The sequence below is a fragment of the Cynocephalus volans genome, chromosome 5 (assembly GCF_027409185.1).
Source record: "Cynocephalus volans isolate mCynVol1 chromosome 5, mCynVol1.pri, whole genome shotgun sequence".
Lineage (NCBI taxonomy): Eukaryota > Metazoa > Chordata > Mammalia > Dermoptera > Cynocephalidae > Cynocephalus > Cynocephalus volans.
In genome coordinates, this window is record NC_084464.1 from 153,301,888 (window position 1) to 153,320,082 (window position 18,195).

At 41.3% G+C, this 18,195-nt stretch overlaps 1 protein-coding gene across 1 annotated transcript in view; it reads left to right on the forward strand.

The window, feature by feature from the left end:
• Positions 1-16,845, forward strand: part of SCAF8 (SR-related CTD associated factor 8) — a 152,198-nt gene extending 135,353 nt beyond the window's left edge. The window contains exon 22 of the mRNA XM_063097603.1: positions 15,730-16,845. The gene's annotated coding sequence lies outside the window, so the exon portion shown is untranslated. The remainder of the gene's footprint in view (positions 1-15,729) is intronic.
• Positions 16,846-18,195: the final 1,350 nt, after the last annotated feature.

The window sequence follows — 18,195 nt, forward strand, 5'->3', positions numbered from 1 at the left end:
TTCAACTGACAAAAAGTGTTCCTGTGTGTACTACATACCATAAACATCTGATTTACAAACTGAGACTTGCTTTGACCAGAATTAAGCTATTAAATGAACTCGGTTTATCTAAAAACCATTTAGATTACATCCTGTTTTTAAAAAGTAGGGTTTAGGTTTTAGCCCGATTCATTTAACTAACTGTGTAACCTTTGGACAGGTCTCTTAGCATGCCTAAGAATTTTCCACATTTCTTTAAAACCATGTTTCCAGTTTGTGTATTTGAGATTTATACAATGCACATGTTATCAATGTATGTTGTTAGAATATATTTAGGAAAACTCCCCACATATTGATATTACATAATAAATTTACTAGGGCACATAGGCTCAAGTCTACTCTATACCCACATTCATTAATCATAATTGCTTCCACGCAGGAATTGAATTGGGTGGGAGCAGTAAACAGAGTGCCTTTAGGAGCTAGACTCCAATCCTGGACAGAGCTGCCCATCAACTCAAAAGCCAGCCTGTTTGGGGTTTTGTTCGAAATGGGAGCAGAGAAGGGAGGAGTCAGCATGGGCTCCCTGGACCGGAGGTGGAGGTAGGATAGAGACCTAAGTTTATGGCCACCCACACACAACCCTCCAATCTACCCAACTACATGCCTCTTTAGAAAAAAGGCAGTGTATCTTTCTGCATTTTAATAACAAAATTCTGATCATGATGCTTCTCAATTTTTGCAAAATTTCCCTTTTGTAAATTTTTAAAAACTTTTGCTAAGTGTTGTTGAATACTCTTTATCTGTCCTGTTGTATAGATAAAGTTGGGTCTCAGGATATGCATATTTATTTCCGTTATTATGATCCTATTTTTTAAATTATACAAATAATGTGTACTGTAGAAAATGGTAAGTTAGAGGTGCTAAGTATGGAAAAAATAAAATCACCTATAATCCTAAATCTGGGCATTTTTTTATTATTGTATTTATTATTTTTATTTATATATTTTTAAATTTACTATCAGCATATTCATTATTACAAATTGTGATTTTTCTTTATGCCCTTTACCCGACCTATCCCTCCCCAAAACCTCTCCCTCCCTCTCCCCCATCTTAGTATCCTTAGGTTTGTTCTCTCCTTCTGAGAATTCAATGTATTGTGGTCTTTTCTTTCTTTTCTTCCTTCTTTCCTTCTTAGCACCCAGTTATTAGTGAGAACATGCGGTATTTCTCTTTCCTTGTCTGGCTTATTTCACTTAACGTAATTATCTCCATGTTGCTGCAAATGTCAGAATTTCATTCTTTTTTATGGCTGAGTAGTATTCCATTGTGTGTATATACCACATTTCCTTTATCCAGTCGTCCATCAATGGACACTTAAGTTGGTTCCATATTTTGGCTATTGTAAATAGAGCTGTGATGAACATGGGAGTGCAGGTATCCCTTTGAAATGATGATTTCCATTCCTTTGGATACAAATTTTATTTACATTTATTTATATTTTATATTTTATTATTTATTTTATATTATATATATATTTTTTTATTATAGAAGAAGAATTCTGTTTGCCATATAGAGTAAAATGCTGCAAAAAGAAAAACATTTTAAAGTGTACCAGACAGTGTAGGGAAGAGGAAGCGTCATGCGTCTGGAGTCGCCCAGAGCTGAGCTTTCATGCTGGCTTTTCCACTTACTCAGAGGGTGGCCTTGGGCAACAGGTGTACTCTCTCTGGGTGCAAAAGTGGGGATAACAATGCCAGTCTGTGTAGGGTGCTGATGGGAACTGGTGGCAGAGGTAGAGCGTAAAGGAAATGGGTAGCTGTTGTCATTATTAAGTATGTGGCTGTGCATAATACTAGCACTGACCACACGTGCTTAAACACTGCTCTTACTGTCACATTTTTCTGCAGGAAGATTTCAAAGGGTTATCAGAGATAAATTCAATGGACGGACTTTCAAAAAGGGAAGCTGTCACAAGAGGGACAGTAAACGCAACAGTATAATACTGCTAATAATATATGTAACGTGACGCATAATCTGATGAAAAAGAAACGCGGTCCTGGTGCCAGCACAGTGCTCGCAGAGGGGCCGAGGGTGAAGGGACACGTCAGAAGAGGCAGAGCAGTGATTCAGGGCAAGTGTGCTCGAGCCATGCGGGCTGTGCAGGCCAAGCAGGAGGCTGCGATGAGGCCTGCGGGGAAAGTCCTCAGAGTCTTGCTCAGAGGAAAAAGCAAGAGGAGGGGAGAGGTGCAGGTGCTGGTGGTGTTATGCTGGCAAGTGAGGAAGCCAGAGCTCTCCCTCAGAGGGGGCTAAAGCCCAGCACAGGTGAGAAGGTTAGGAGAGGAGCCCTCGTTGTCCCTCATTGTCTGGCCTTGAAAAGCAACATCCCTGGGAGCTGGAAGAATATCCAGTTTGGCCTCAGACTTGCTGCAAACCAGGATCTGTGGCGAGCGGGAGAGGATTCTGATGCTTGGAAGTGTACAAATGTTTTAATTTTCAAGCAAAGAAAAAGATGGTTTCCTGGAAGTGCAGGCCAGTGACCTTGTCATCATTCCCAGCACAGTGCTGAAAAGAATTGATTAGAAGAGTTGGCGACTGCTAAAACGGGATTCTCTGCCCCAACAAACTGGTTTAGGTTCACTGGGAACAATTCCTGCCAGAAAAATGATTGCGGCTTTGAAAGGGTAATTTCATTGGTGAATGAGAGAAAGGTTGCAGACGCCGTCCACTGGGATTTCAGCAAGGCGTCTGAGAAAATCGTGGAAGTTCTTTGTGGAAAGGATGGAGAGACAGGGCCTGCATGGCAGTGCAGCCCGACCAGCTCACTCCACCCACCTGACCCACACTGCTAACTAACGGACAGTGTCACCCTGCGGGGGGACTCCGAGGGTGGACCTCAGGCCCCCGATCTCATGAAGGAGTACACCTCACCTAGCCATTGCTTAAGAATTGTGGAGCAGAGATGAGAAGCCACAGCCTGGGTCAGAGGGAGGAAGACAAGCCCAGCTGGATGAGAAAAGGAGCACTGAGACAAAACGAGGGGACACAAGGGAGGACGAAGACAGCTGAGGACGGGCTGTGGGGTTGAGTAGGGGGCGGGTTGCAAAGATGAGCTGCCATTGCTCATTGCTTGCTCAGGTTCCTCTTCATTCCCGGTGCACTCTTGCAGATTGTCCAAGGCCCTTTAAGGGGAAATGGGATAGAGAGAGATTTCTGACCTCAGATTGGCAAATCTTCAACTCATTACTGACTTGAATGAGAAAATGGAATTCAGGCATGTTAATTAAAACTATAGGTGACGTGAAGGCGGAAGAAAGAACTAAAATGTTGGATGAGTTCTGTACCGGGGTCCAAAGAACTCAGTCGTTCTCAATGTGTGATAAGATGCTATTTACAAGTAGCCGTTGAGGAAGAGGCTGTGGCATTAGTGTCAGTACAGACCAGCGTGGCCCTCAGAGACCCTGGAACGTTTGCACTTCTGCAGAAGAATATGGTTCCAGCTGAGATGGGTGACAAGCTGTGACAATGTCACCCTGTCCCACACTAATCAGACCACAACTGACACTTTAAAATCAGTTCCAGTTTCCATACATTGAGGGACACATTTTAAGTGTGTTCATAGGAAAATGATTGAGGTACTTTGGTGCCGTGTATCTCAAAATGGAGATTAATGTGCTCACCCTGGAAAACATTTGAGGAATTTTAAGGCAACTGACTTAAAGTAAGTGAAATACAGCTGAGGGATTGGATTTATCCTTTGTAACCCCAGGAGGCATAGATGGCACCGTCTGAAAAGGAAAGGGAAGCTTTGGGAGAGGGCCCTGCCCCTGAAGAGGCTGGGCGGACAAAGGTCACTCTCAGGCAGGTTAGAGAGAACCCAGGGGTGCAAGTAAACATTGGTCTGATGACACGTAAGCCCCTTTGGACCTGAGATTATGTGGCTCTGATTCTATCTTTTATACATGTGTGTAGTTGTGGTTACCCAAAATATCACATGCAAATTCAGAATTGGTGTAAAATTCAATTGTCTCCAGTTTGTGAGGGGTATGATTAGAAACTGAAAAGCTTGGGTTATCTTGCATTAAAAAGGCATCAGTTTCAACCTGGTTCATCCCAGGAGACGCATTCAGGGAGGACCCTGATTGAAATGAAAGGCCCAGAAGAGGCGGGGAGACTGCAATGCCTAATTTGCATATCTGCACTTCTGGCTGCCAGAGAGCAGAGCACTCTCCCGTGTTAAAGTGAGCTGCGTTTATTTTCTTAACACTTAAAAAAAAATCTTTTTCAGATAGTCAGGTTGATAAGGCTAGACATTTTAATATATTTTAAATTTTTAAGAATTTCTTTGTTCATTGTTATAAGTGTTAGTCTTTCCTTAGAACTTTGGGTACAAGCCAAAGGCACAGTGTCGTTAACTATAACTGATGACAGAGTTCCTGGTTTGGTCAGTGCTGCCGTGATTACAGCCTAAGATCAGATATGTGTCCTTGTCCTTTCAAACAGGAGAGATTCAGGAGCCATGGGAACTTCGTGTCCGACATACTCCCAGGTAGAGGCTCTGATGGGGAAGTGCTGGGTAGCCTGATGGCCGGGCACACAAAACGGGAGTGCTGTATTTCCAGGCCATAAGTTTACCTTCTTAACAAAATTTGTAAACAATATTAACTTTCCAAAACTACTCTATAGGAGGTTTCCTGAAGGGAGGAGGATTGTCTCTCTTACTTAAGGCTCACTGGGTGCTACAGGGTCGGCCTGAAGGCTCTGTTTTCACACTAAAGGCCACAGGGTGCTTGCTTTGCGCCTGTCAGCAACCGCTTCTGCCTCTCCTCCCCTTTCACTTTTCACACTTCTTAAGCTCTCACACTCTCGCTCTTTCTCTGTCTTCATTTAGAGACAGCCTTAAAGAACACCCTACCCAGCACAGTGCTCAACCCAAGCCTCTATCCCTACCTTTTCCTCTCCTCTGCTTTTCCTCCTAGCACGCCTCTGTTCACTGCTTGCTTAATTCTGTCTTTCCACCCACGTGCAAGCTGCTCGAGGTCATGGGCGGTGCCTTGTTCTCTTTGTCTCCAGCTCCTAGAACAGTCCCAGGCATGGTAAGCTCACAGTCACTATCTGATGGGAAAATAGGAGAGAACTTATAAAGGGCATGTTTTTACAGCCAGGGATAAGTAATAAAGGATTAAACACCGTGAAAACCATCTTCAGTTCTGGAGTGCCCATCTTGTGGAAATGAGCAGAACCCATTCTGCCAGTTTGGTGTCCCTGAGGTACCCAACCCCCGGACCCATAGTAGGGTGCTAGATAAATTACAGGGCACCCAGGTAAATTTAAATTTCAGACACACTACAAATAATTTTTAGTTTAAGTACTTCCCATGCAATATCTGTGATATACTAAAAAATATTTTTCGTATATTTTTATTTGCTAAATTTACAACCCTTCCCCCCTGGTTCCCTGAAATCTATTGATTGGCCGTGTGTTAGGGTGTTTAATATTCTCTACAGTTTTCCTAAAAGAAATCTGAGCTCTAATGTCTGCCTTGCCCCTGATATACAGCTTCCCTGATTAGAGCCGAGGTTCCTTCAAAACCTTTCTTGGACTGAAATACATATCATGAATGGATTCATACATGCAATAGCCCCTAACAACTCCTCTTTTTCCCCTCTCAAGAAAACACTGAATATGAAATAAGCATAACTATCACAAGGATAACCTTGAGCCCTTTCTGATTTGTGATTTAAAGCAAACTATTTACAGATATGGACTTTATTACTGTAACAAAACTTAAACGACTTGAGACACTTCTCTCAGCTGATTGTATGGCATTACACTGCAGATTGACTTTAAGGTTGAGGATGGGTGGCTTGGAACTTAGTGCTACAAAGTGAGGACTGTGAATTTTCTTTTGCTTAAGAGATGTGTTGGTTTCTTTGCAAGAGAAAAAAATATCTTGGCCCCAAAGAGGATCTTTCTAAAGAGATAGAGATGGCTGGCTCAGTAAAAGCTCACCCCACTACTAGAAAAATAGCCCAAAACACGTATATTGTTAACAGGGGTTTGACAGTATCGTGCAAAAAAATCTAACTCCACTAACTGGGCCATTGAAATAGTTGTAGTAAAAAGCTTTTTGAAAGTGCAGAGGGCCATCCATATAAGCAAAAAATGACTATATCTTTTCAGAGTTAATATTAACCACCGAAGTTTTGTTACTTAACTGTAAAAATTTCCTAGGCAGTTTAAGAAATATCAGAGACATGGAAGCCTGAGGCACAGTTGAAATAAGCCAAAAATAAAGAGTATATCCTAATATCCACTGAGATAATTTTTAATTACTACTTTGAAATGTAATTGAGGATTTTGATGTCATTTTTTTAAAAAAGACAAACATACTACCACATCTAAATTGTACTTTGACTTTTATTTCTTTTTCTTAAATAAGAAATAAATGAATAGACAATATTTACTTGAGTTTTTTTATTCCATTCAAGTACACAGTAAGAACATTTTTGAGATCCTCGAAGCATGATTATGCATTATATTAGGTATAATGCACACAAAATATTGGCACTTGAATTCCCATCTTCCTGTCACCTGGCACGTCCTCACTTTATTTTATTACTATTAGTGGCAGGTTGCCTCTTCCCTGTGTCATTACTTTGAGCACTGTTCCACTGCTGCCCTGCGGTGTGTAAGTCCAGCTCCTATCAGGTAAACTTTGGACACCTCCAATGTGACACTCTATTAAGCATCCTGGGAGATATTCCAAAGAGTGAGCTATAGAAAGGGAAAAAAATTCTGGCTTGTCATAATTCCAGAGAAAGAAAGCCAAAAGTTTTGACAGCATTTTGGCTAGAAGGCCCTTTCCAGATGATTCCCTCATGTGAGCTTCGCTGGCAGTTTAAACTAACAGAGTGTCATGTTTGCTGAGGAGTCCTTTATCGGGCTGGGTTCATCTTACACCCTCGCAGAAGTTTCCTGCCATTCCACCTGCAATTAAAAGACCAAAAACATCTACCACCCCACTGAGATGGAGTTCTGTTGAGGAAACATCATAGAAAAGAGAGTGGACTTTGTGTTCAAATGTTGGCTGCACCTCTTACTAGCTGTAGAAACCAAGGAGGTAACAACCTCTGAGTTGGCAGCCTCATGTATGAAATGAGGACATCAATAGCTGCTTGAAGGTTTTTTATAGATGAGATTAAGAATAGCTGCTCAAAGGTCGGGAGAAGGGCTGGGGGGAAGCACCTGCCTCAGTCTGGCACCTGGCTCAGGTGAAGCAAGCATTCCTTTGCTCCCGTCACTGCAGTGATAGGTTTACAATCAGATTTCGGTTCTCTAGCCCAGGACTGACAAAGTCTTGCTAAGTTCAAGCTGTGATTTAAGGAAAAGGATAAAAGAAATATTTTCTTTTAAATTGCCAGAGAGGATACAGGCTTTAGATGTGTTTAGTAGTAGGTGATTGGAAAAGTAGCAGCTTTTTTTGTTTGTTTGTTTTGTTTTGTTTTAAGAAGATTTAAAAAACAACAACTGAGTTGCAAACTTCTGTAAATTGGCTGTGTCTCAAAATGGACATAATTTTCTTGATGTGTGACACTTTTTTATAAATAGTTTGCAGTCACGGCTGTGCTCAGGTTTTCCTGGGACCCACTGGAATTTTGTTTTCTTAGTTCTCCTGTCTCCCAGCCAAACCTCTTATGCCAAGAGCACCTAGCCCTGTCCTTACTTGCAATACAGATTCACCCTGCTTCATAGCCCTTGTAGTGGGCAGAGTGCTAGGTGAGGTGTCGGCCTTCCACTGGGCCACAGAGGAGTCCATGTACTTTACCGGTTTGCTATCACTCGCATGCAAATGATAAATGTATTTACAACTTGGAGTTTTGTGTAGCCTATTTCTGTGTATATATAATTGGCAGAAGGGAGAGAAGAGGCTTATAAAGAGATTATTTAGAGCCAACTTAGGTGTTGCAAAAATGTCAGAAACATCACACTGAGTGGAAGAGGTCATTCCATTCTGCATTACTAATATAAAGTGGATCAAGCTTTCTCCTGCAATACATATTATAATTTCAGGGACAGATTGTTTCCCAGGGAAACATTCCAGTTTCTCAGAATGTGAGGCTTGATGTTGTCAAGGATCTGGCTCCAGAAAGGTGGCAAGAAATGATGATGGGCCTTAGACTTCCATCAGGAAAATGTCCACTGAGTTCAGAAGAAGAGGGTGTCATCCTAAAGAATCTCTGGGATTTATTGTGTGGATCCAGGGGTGGGCAGCATTTATACTGGTCCCTAATTTGAACTGATTCACTGGTAGTGCTGAAAATCATTTTAGAACAAGCCTTTCCAAACAAAAGTTGTATATACTAAATCAGTGGCTTTCAAGCCATATCTTGGAGGCTGTGTAGCAGAAGCAAACAGGGTCCCCAGAGAGACTGGGCAAACCTAGCTTCTACCCAGGCTGCTTGGCACTCCTATGTCTTACACGTTGGACTCTCACAGCTTAAAAAATAGGAAACTAATTGCAAACTAATGCTTGAATACCTTGGTGGTCATGGCTCTAACATTTATGGTTTCAGCTATTCCAAGCCAACTCATAGCATGTAGTAATCTGTCATTTTACTAAGGCACAAACTTGAATAGCATTGACTGCAGATAGGTGGGAGGCAGTGTGACACTTAGCTGGCTGAGTCAGCCTGGGGATTGTCATCATCCACAAAGCCACTCAGCCTTTTTTACTCATCATTGCATACCTATAAAACAGGGGGGACATTCTCTAACAGGATTTGCTAATACCTGAGATGTGTCCCTCATAAATGGCTGTCTTCTGTAACAAAGTTCAGGACTCTGGACAGCTGGATGGAATGTAGGCACCATGCCCAAGGGAGTTGTGAGGTGTATTCTGGAATGTTCCATGCTATACCACCTCAAGCATGTGAGGGAAGTGTGTGTGGGGTACAGATATAGCACCCATCAGCTCAAACACTGCAGAGGAAGAGATTTTCTTATCCCAAATCCTGGCCAAGGCTTCTGAGGAAAAGCCGCCCATTTTTGAAAAATTATGTCCCAGTCTATTCTGTGCTTTTGTCTCTGCCCAAGATAAATGTCCCTGAGATTATGCTGTGTTTGTGAAAAAAAGAATATGTATTAGTGGTTCATCAGTGTGGATCACGTTTGGAGTTCTCGGTGAGCTTGTAAAAATAAGACACTGTGCCTCCCTGAAAATCGTTATTCTGCTTTAAAAAAAAAAAGAAAAAGACATGCAATTCATGTATAGTCTTTCACGACGTCACAGCTGTTGATTAAATCCCAGGCTCGCTGTTAGGGATGGTATAGGCAGTAGGAGCCCTAGGCAAGTCCAACCCGCTCTGTGGTTTTAAGTGTGAATATAACCCTGACTATTGCATTTGCAAACACTGCACTGTGCCCACTTTGCGGGTGGGAAGCCCTAGTTCCAGTCATAGTCATTTTTTGAGCACATGAGAGAAACGTTGTGTTATAAATGAAAACAAATGCATGAAACTCGGATAACCTCTCAAGACAGCCATGGAAGCATTGACTAGTCGTGTCACTCCAAACACATGTGGCAGGGTCTGTCTTTTTTCTTCTCTATTTTCACTCACTTACCTTCCTGGTAGTTCTTTTAAACAGCCAATTCCCACTTTTGAATCCTTATTCTTGATGAGGAGGTAAAGCGGTAAAGCATATACGTACGAAATAAAGATCTGGTGGAGGCACAGCTGAGTCCCTCTGTGAGGGGCAGCCTGGGTGTGCGGCCAGGCTGGGTCCCTGCAAGTGATTTTGTGGCTGCCTGTCCCCTCCCAGGGCTGCTGTCTCCCAGGGCTGTGGGTGGATGCTCCTGTCTTCAGTATTCCAGTGGTCACCTTTCCCTTGGGCTGTGTTTTCTTGACTAAGTCATGTCAATTCTCTGCCACTAATTCAGTTTGCAAATTAGTTTCTACAGCTATTAAAAAAAAAAAAAAGCATCTGCTCAAATGGGCAGCCATATTGTCTCTCCAATTCAGTTGTAAAGACAGCTGAGGACACCAGATTGAGTTTGCTTTCAGCAAACTGGATATATGAAAATTGAGATTTTTTAAAAAGTGGATGAATGTTCACTTTTCCAAAAGGTTTCTTTGCCTTATGAAAAAGATTAACAATATATTTCTTTAAACACAGACTTCTTCCAGCACACTAAAAATAAAAATTAATGTCCTGAGTTTCTGGAGCATACTTTAGGCCCAAAGACGGCATACCTGTAAGAAATACTGAAAGTCTTTTAAAGTTAACTTTTGAAATTATGAAAAATTTTTATCTGATGGATTCTACTAAATCCTACTTTTAAAACGAGTTGATAGTTTTTACTCTAGCCTGGAGGAGGGGAAGAGTACATCCTGCTAAATGACAGTCTGAATATCCAAATTTAAAAGCGAGAGCAGTACATCATGTGACCTGCCACATATTAATCTTACAGTATCTGTTCTTGAAATCACAAAGTCAAACCTTTTAATCTTTAAGCTAGACGGAGAGCTGTCTAAAGCAAGCTCGCATGTAAAATTCATTAGTACTTAGCATCAGCCTCCAGTCTAAAGGCCTCCAGGCAGTCCCCGTCATTGTCCCAATGGAATGAATGTCACAGGGCTGCTTTATATAATGGTCTAAAGTGATTAAGAGTTTAGCAGCAGGTAGACTTTTATCTTCCAGGATGGCTCTTTACTGTTAGTTCACTTTCATTTAGTCGGTGCCTCATTCGGCATTGAATGTCCAGTAAGCCCCACGCCTAGGAGTCGGGGATCTTACAGAATAAATTCAGACACTGGCTTCGCTTCCATGGAGCCTGCAGCCTAGTTTTCCCATCCCATAAACATGGCAGTCTGTTTTAAGGTTATAGCATGGCCCTGAGATTACCTATTTTTATCTGCTTCTAACTCCCAGCCTAAAGTTCAGGGTGTCAGTGGGTGTCACAGTATCAAAGTGCAGAATTGTCAGGTCATATGTAGCCAAAAACAATTTACACAGTGTGGCACAGCTGGGTGTGGCTTTCTGAGTGTTGTTAGCAGAAATTCTTTTTTTTTTTCCTTTTACCTTGACAAGGGCATGAGCATTGACTTTTTTTTTTAAATATAGGTTTGCTGATTCCTAGTTGCTTGTGATTCTCTCATCCAAGTAGGAATGGCCCAGAGAAAGAGAGAGAGAGAGAGAGAGAGATTGTGGGGAGGTGGTTGTGTGTCCGTGGCAAGTGTGGAACCTCTGCACTTCAGTTTTCTAAAGTTTAAAATGAGAGCTGTGTGCTTTGTAATTCCTAAGGTCTGTTTTAGCACCATTATGACCCCTCCTTCTGTTTTGTTGGAATTAAGCAGCTTCTTTGGATCGTATGCACGATACACGTGTGGGCATGAGGCAGAAAACATGACCTCGGTTTAACAGAGGAGCCCTGGTTATCCCCCATTATAGAATAAACTTCCCTAATAGGAAATAATTGCTTTTATTTTATTTTAATTACTCTTACACACTTGGTACTTGGAAAGACATGACTTCATATTATTCTAATCTAACGGGACATAGCTCCACACATTTTGAGTAGGTTTTTAACTACAGAACAATAAAACATGGAGCAGATTATGTTAGAATGTGTCTGCACACACTGATACTTCCAGCTCGGTGCCAGCCAACCTGCTCCCATATGGGCTGACCAGGCGGATCAGCTGGATGAGGCATATTGGGGTCTGGCCCCGTGAGCAACTCTGGCACTTTCCTTTCCACATGGCAGGACAGGCTGGCTGAGCTTGGATCTGAGCGTCTTTTGGAAAGGACCTCACGCATACCCAGTTTCCCTGCTGCTCCTGCACCTCTTACACAGCCCGATGTTATTAATCCAGTACCATTAGTACTGAAACAGATCACCCCCCGTGTAGATTTTGTCCCTTGGCTTCTTAATCGCACGCTTTGTCTTTTGTGGAGAGTGGGTCAGCTTTGCTGATTACTGGCAGCTCTGGTAAGAGATTTACTGGGGAGGAAACTGAGGAGATTAATTAAACAGGGGTCACAGCTTCTTTGTAGATTCTGTCTTCCCGTGTTGTGCTCCCTGCCTTCTCTTTCTCAACTATAATTTAGTAGTTATTCTTGAGGCTGTACACAGTTTGTGGCCTGCTAATAGGTCATCTGGAAATCAATGAAGGGGGAGAAATGCTAACTGGACCACAGGAGCCTTTCCACTGTACCTGAAGTTAACTCACTTTCTGTTCACTCGGTCGGCCTGCCTGTGGTTGGGGGTCCTTCCTCTAAGGCACTTGCTCTGGGCACTGCCTGGCCCTGCTCCATCCTCTTCTGCAACCTTGTAATTGACCTGGAAACCTGGCCCCTCTTCCTGTAGCTGGGTTTTTTGGAAGCAGCTGGGCCTTCCTGAAGCCCTGGGCACTGCTGGACCCTCATCAAGAAACAGTGTAGTATTGTGGGCCACGGAGTGGGGTGGCACTGCCCCGCCTGGTCGTTGAGGTGTCTAGGTAGAAGCAGCCTTTGAGAGGGAAGGCATTTATATAATTTGGGGGTCATGCACACTTCGCTTGAAATCCAGTCCCTGCCACTTTCTAAGGGTGTCATCTAGCTGGGTTACTTAGCCTCTTTGAGCCTCAGTTTTCTCATTTGCAATGTGGGATTAATAACTATATCTACTTTGCTAGGCTGTTTAGGCTGTTTGAGAGATATTGTAAGTTTACCTGGAACAAGTAGATTCCCGGGAAGTTACATCTGTATAAGGAGCACCTTCATTCCCATTTGCCTTAATTGTGTCCATTTTATAAAAGACTAACTATAGCTGGGCATTTCCAGATTAAAGACACGTGCAGCAAAATACATTTATGGCAACTTGAGTTGCAGAAAACTGGTTCTAAAATTGTCACAGTTTTTTCCAGATATTACTTCCACCTACAGGCACTGTACTTCTCAGATTTATTTAAAGAAAATAGTCTTATCCTTTGCACTATGTTCCCGTTGAAATGTGGGGTTTTGGATTCCTACTCATTTATTATGCAATTATGGCCAATATTATGGGAGGTCATGAGGCACACTAGTGCTTATAAGGAGTCACCTCTGACTGAGTGAGAATGCATTTCTTCACAAAAACTCTAGCTATTTATGGAGTTTGGAATAAGCCCATGTGTCTGTCATGTCCCCTCAGCTGCAGTTTCTTTTTTTGCGTCTAGGCTTTAGATCCAGTAGCTCGTGTTGAGTTTGATACCTAAAGATGGAGCTCCATACATGGCACATACAGAAGCTTCAGCTAGTAGTCCAGCATATGCCAAAATAGTATACACAGCAGAAAAGGCAGAACTGTAGAATTAAAGCTAATACGGCTTGGAATTCTAGCTCTGCTATTTGCTATGTGACAATGGGCAAGACACTTCTCTGAACCTCAGTTTCTTTCTTTGTGGAGGGACTTCTTTATAAAGCACTTTATATATGAGGGCTAATAGTAGTAACATTGCCATGAAGAAGAAATGGATAATAATAATAAATAATGAATTCACCAGTGTTCATTGTTTGGAGGAAGTGACAGTTTGTCGAGAACAGTGAGCACAGGCCTGGGAGGCAAAAGACCCGGTGTCCTTCCCAGTCCGGGACTCACCTGCTAATGCTGGGTAGGTCCTCAAAGCCCCATGGAGGCTGGGTCCCTTGTAAGGACCAGAGCACTCCTAAATGTGAAAGAGCTTTGAAAACTAAAGCACTATCCAAACAGGAGCTGTTGTGCCCGTTGTCTACGCGTTGCTGTGTTGTTACTTGCAGGAGTAGTTGATGTCTGCTTTCCAATACCCACCTTCTTCCACAATGGGCGGTTTCACATGCACTCGTAGCAGTGCCATCAGGCTCTTGTGACACGCACTAAATCATCCCAGAAAACCATGGGCATCAAAATCCTTGCCAGAATTCCGTAATAAATTTTACTTACTGTTTGTTTTAAGTTCATTTGTCAAGACAGAAATATTTATTTCTCTTACTTGGCAGCAAAGAAACACACAAATTTAGTCTGTGTTAGTAAGTGTGCGTGTGTTTACAGATCATTCTTGTATGTCCCCACCCCATAATTTGAGTGAATTTGTGTCTTTTTCTTTTTGTTCCCCATTGTGGTCTCCATGCCCTTACCCCACCAATGCTGATTTGCTGTGGATGACAACCCGAGCCTGTTTACGACTTGACCAGTCTTATCCAGATTTAAGAAAACGGCTCTATAACGAGTGATGTAGCTATTGAGACTCAAATCGTTGAGCTTATTTTCATTATCTTTTTCTTTCTCTGCTAGCTTTTAAGTCAACTTTTTTTTTAAGTCGGCTTTTGAGTTTGAAGGATAAGCTCATTAGTAAAACATGTAGAATAAGCCAAAGTAGTAGATATCTTGACACGTATTTTGTTTTGTGTGGCTCATTCACACATTTCACAAAGTTGTGTCTCCCTCTATGCCAAAACCATAGTAGGAAGGTAAAAAAATCATTCAGCCCTTTTTCTTGTCACATATGACAGCCAGGAGGCCTTAAAAATATCTAATATAATAATAACATATAATGGTATGATATGATTAATATAATATAATATATAATATAATATAAATAATAAATGTTTGTTTTGGTATCATCTAAGTCTACCAGCCACAAAGCCATAATGATCAAATCAAAATTGCTGAATACAGTCTTTCAGTTACTGAAGCTTATCATTTTCTTACTAATGAGAAGTAACTGTCCAAAGTTTCCAAATGTTTAAGCTAATTCCTGGTTGTACCCTTTGGCAGCTGTGAAGATAAATCACATGAACTTTACCAGTCCCGTTCCTTTTAACAAGATATGAGGTAGTTTAGCATCGTGGTTAAAAGCATCAGTTTTAGGGTCAAACTTCCTGTGTTTAGGTCCCATCTCTGCTCGCCAGATGTGTGTCTTGGTAAAGTCACTTGACATCATTATTTACGCTAGTCCAACTAGTTGAATTATATAACTAGTATGTCTTGCAGAATGTTTCCATGTTGTGATGCTTATTAATGTATTTTTCAGCCTTTATGTGATTATTTTTTAATTTAAGAAGGCTAGCAGGGACAAAAAAAAGACTTCTTATACCTTCAGACAGCAAATGATGTGAAAACATGGAAATTAGTATTTTCAGAATTTTATACCCATATAGCTTAATCACACTATCATTTAAGATTTTAATTGACTTCAGATGCTTATACATATTTTGCAGTTTCTCTAGAAGCTCATATGGTTCTCAACTCCAAGCTGAATTAAGACCATAGGCACCAGTGTTATGTAAGCCTAACCACTGCCACAGACTGACATGGTTGTACCTGGTTATGCTCTGTAAGGAGCTATGAAGGCAGGACCACATGAACCCATTAAGTTAGCGCTGATGGTCTTCTTCTTAGACATCATCTGTTGAAGTCCTTTTAGCCTGTAGGTGAAGGAACCAAGGCCCAACAAGGTTAGTCATAAGTCATTGGCAGAATCATGTCTGGAGCCTGGGTCTGCTGACTTTCAGGGCAGGGCTCTCTCCTGAACCGCTCCAGCATTAGGAGAGAAATGAACACTGCATAACCTGGTTCTTCCCGTTCTACTGGAAGAAGACATGACATTATAGAGCACAGAAATTCATCAAACCTTGAGATATTTGCTGTTGTATTGACACCATCTCTTCTTTAGGAATTATCTTGGAAAAAACTAGAAAAAGTTATTCCATTGACCGGTGATGACCAGTTATTGTTCCTTTTGTCAACAGGCAAGATGATGAATGAAGTCCTGGCAGCTTCCCGTGTCCCAGGCCTTGTAGAAATAAATGAGACAGACGTGCTTCAAAGTTCTAATGTGCATCCCATCGGATCTTGTTTAAGGAAGCGTTAAAAGGAACCCACCGTTACCTATTGAGAAGGCTCTGTGCTCTCAGGCATTGTTTCTGATTGAATCCAGAGATTGCAAGCATGCCTCCCAGTATTACCTGTTGGAGCAGGTTTAATTTTATAAATTTTAAACACAAACTCTATGAGTTTCTAGTTCATAATTGTTCTTTTTGAGGATCCACTCAGATGAACAGTATTGCATCCGTAAGAGATACTTCCACAAGATCAGAGTTGATTGGAATATCAGTGACAGCAGACTTCATCTGGAGCACCATCCAGTACCAATGATGCAAAGGACAGATTGCAAGGAAGCCCTTCAGGGGGAAAAATCATATTGTGTTGGAACTACAGATAACTAGCACCACAGCATTGGTAAACCAAGGCTTTTTTCTTAAACACAATATGCATAGACTGGGTAGTTCTTAACTGGTGGCTTTAATCCATTGTTATTAGTTATCTCCTTGGACGCTCTCAAACGCTGAAAGTCTTAAGCTTTCATTAAAAAAAAAATTTCAAATGCAGCTTTGAGAAAAATCCAGGGTTCGATATAGTCTTCCAATTCACTCCAATCTTCCCGTCCTGTTATTACAAACAGCAGGTACCCAGCTGGTAGACCAGAAGCCTTGTGGAAGAGTAAGGAAGTGATTAGGAATAGGTATATTACATTGTATTGTAAACATACTTTATAAGTACATTTCTTATTAGTGTCTTATTCAGGCAGAGATTATAAAAGTTTGCTGCAATTATCCAGACCAGGATTTGTGTTTTGGAAATTATCAGTGTTCACAATACCTGCAGGGAAAAAAATAATAATAATACGAAAACTCAAATATGAGCACTCTTTTCACCTAAAAGAATATTTTTGTCATTGGGCTCTGTTAAAAATTAAAGTGCTTGGAATGCTGTAGTCTGTGGTCTCTTGAAACTTAATCAATGAGAACCTAACACTTTCACAGTATGCTGTCACTTTGGACATTCATAATAAAAATTGAAACCAATTTTGGTTGTTAGTCATTTATTTTGCTTTGTAGCTTAGTACATCTTTTGTGGTTCATCTTTGCCTAGCAACTGAGCAGTTCGTATCACCGTATACAGACACAGAGAAACGTACATAGTTCAAGCTTCTCACTCTCTCTTTCATTGAATCACTGTTGTTTTCTATATTTGAACAACCGTTCTTTTGTTACTTGTTGAAAGGCAAGGTATTTTTTAATGCCAAGGTCTTTTTTAATATGCATTCTACAACATAGATGAAAGATCATTCCAGAGAATTGTATAAGTATTCTTCAGTTTCTGCTTATAATACATTTTCTATTAAATTGATCATATATAGTTATATTTGGATTGTATTATATTTTCTATTAAATAATAAGTAGAAAACTGGAGAAGGCTATGGGTAATATAGTGGCAGCTATAGGCTTTTCAATGGCATCTTCTTTGTTTGACTCTCTGCCCAGGGTGTTGGAGCATTGTTTTATGTATTCCATATTGCAGTAAGAAATAAAACAACTCCAAAGAAATTCAAACACGTGAGCCTGTGGAGGAAACTTCGATCTTGTTTGGCAGTTTTACCAAATTTTATATGGCAATAAGAAAAGATCCCTTTCCTTCTATTCTTTTATAACTAAACCTGAAGTTGGCAGGTATACCACCCATCTTGCTAACACCTCCCCTCCTGCAGACCTCCCCTCCAAAAAAGTAGGAACAGCATGGATTTGGGATTAACTTGGACATTCTAGTGCATATATGAGCAAGTGATTTGGGAACTCTTAAACTGGAAAAAAACAAATGGGAGGACCTAAGGTTCTTTTCAGTGGATGGGGTGGGAGGAGAAAGTAGAATAGCAAGCAAACTTAAAACAGATCATTCCTGCAGAACTGAGCGCATAGGCTGGAGGCACTTTCTAATGATCAGGTGCACAGGGAGGGCCCCCCTGTTAGAGGAGTAATCTTTTTAAAGTCCCAGGGCACCATAGTAAGGGCAGACGTTGATGTGTTTGTTCCCTGGATGAATTACCTTTTCAGAAGCCTCTACTCCCCTCTGCCTGAGCATCTGGACGAGCTCTCTTTGCGAATCAGCATGAATATTTAACAGTTTACACTCTATCCCTGCCTTCAGTCAGCAGCAAAGGAAAGCTTTCAAAAGTCACCATTCTCTAGGGACTTTAGACATTTTGAGCTGGTTTTTAAAACAGTATTATGTGACTTTGACAAACTGAAGCTATTCGGTATTTACACAATTAGGAAGAATCCTTGGTTTGGGGCTGTTTGGTTTTGTGAGTAAATGCTGGCCCCTCACTTAAATTCCAGTGCAGGGAACTCATTCAAGTGAGGTGCATGGTCTTAAGC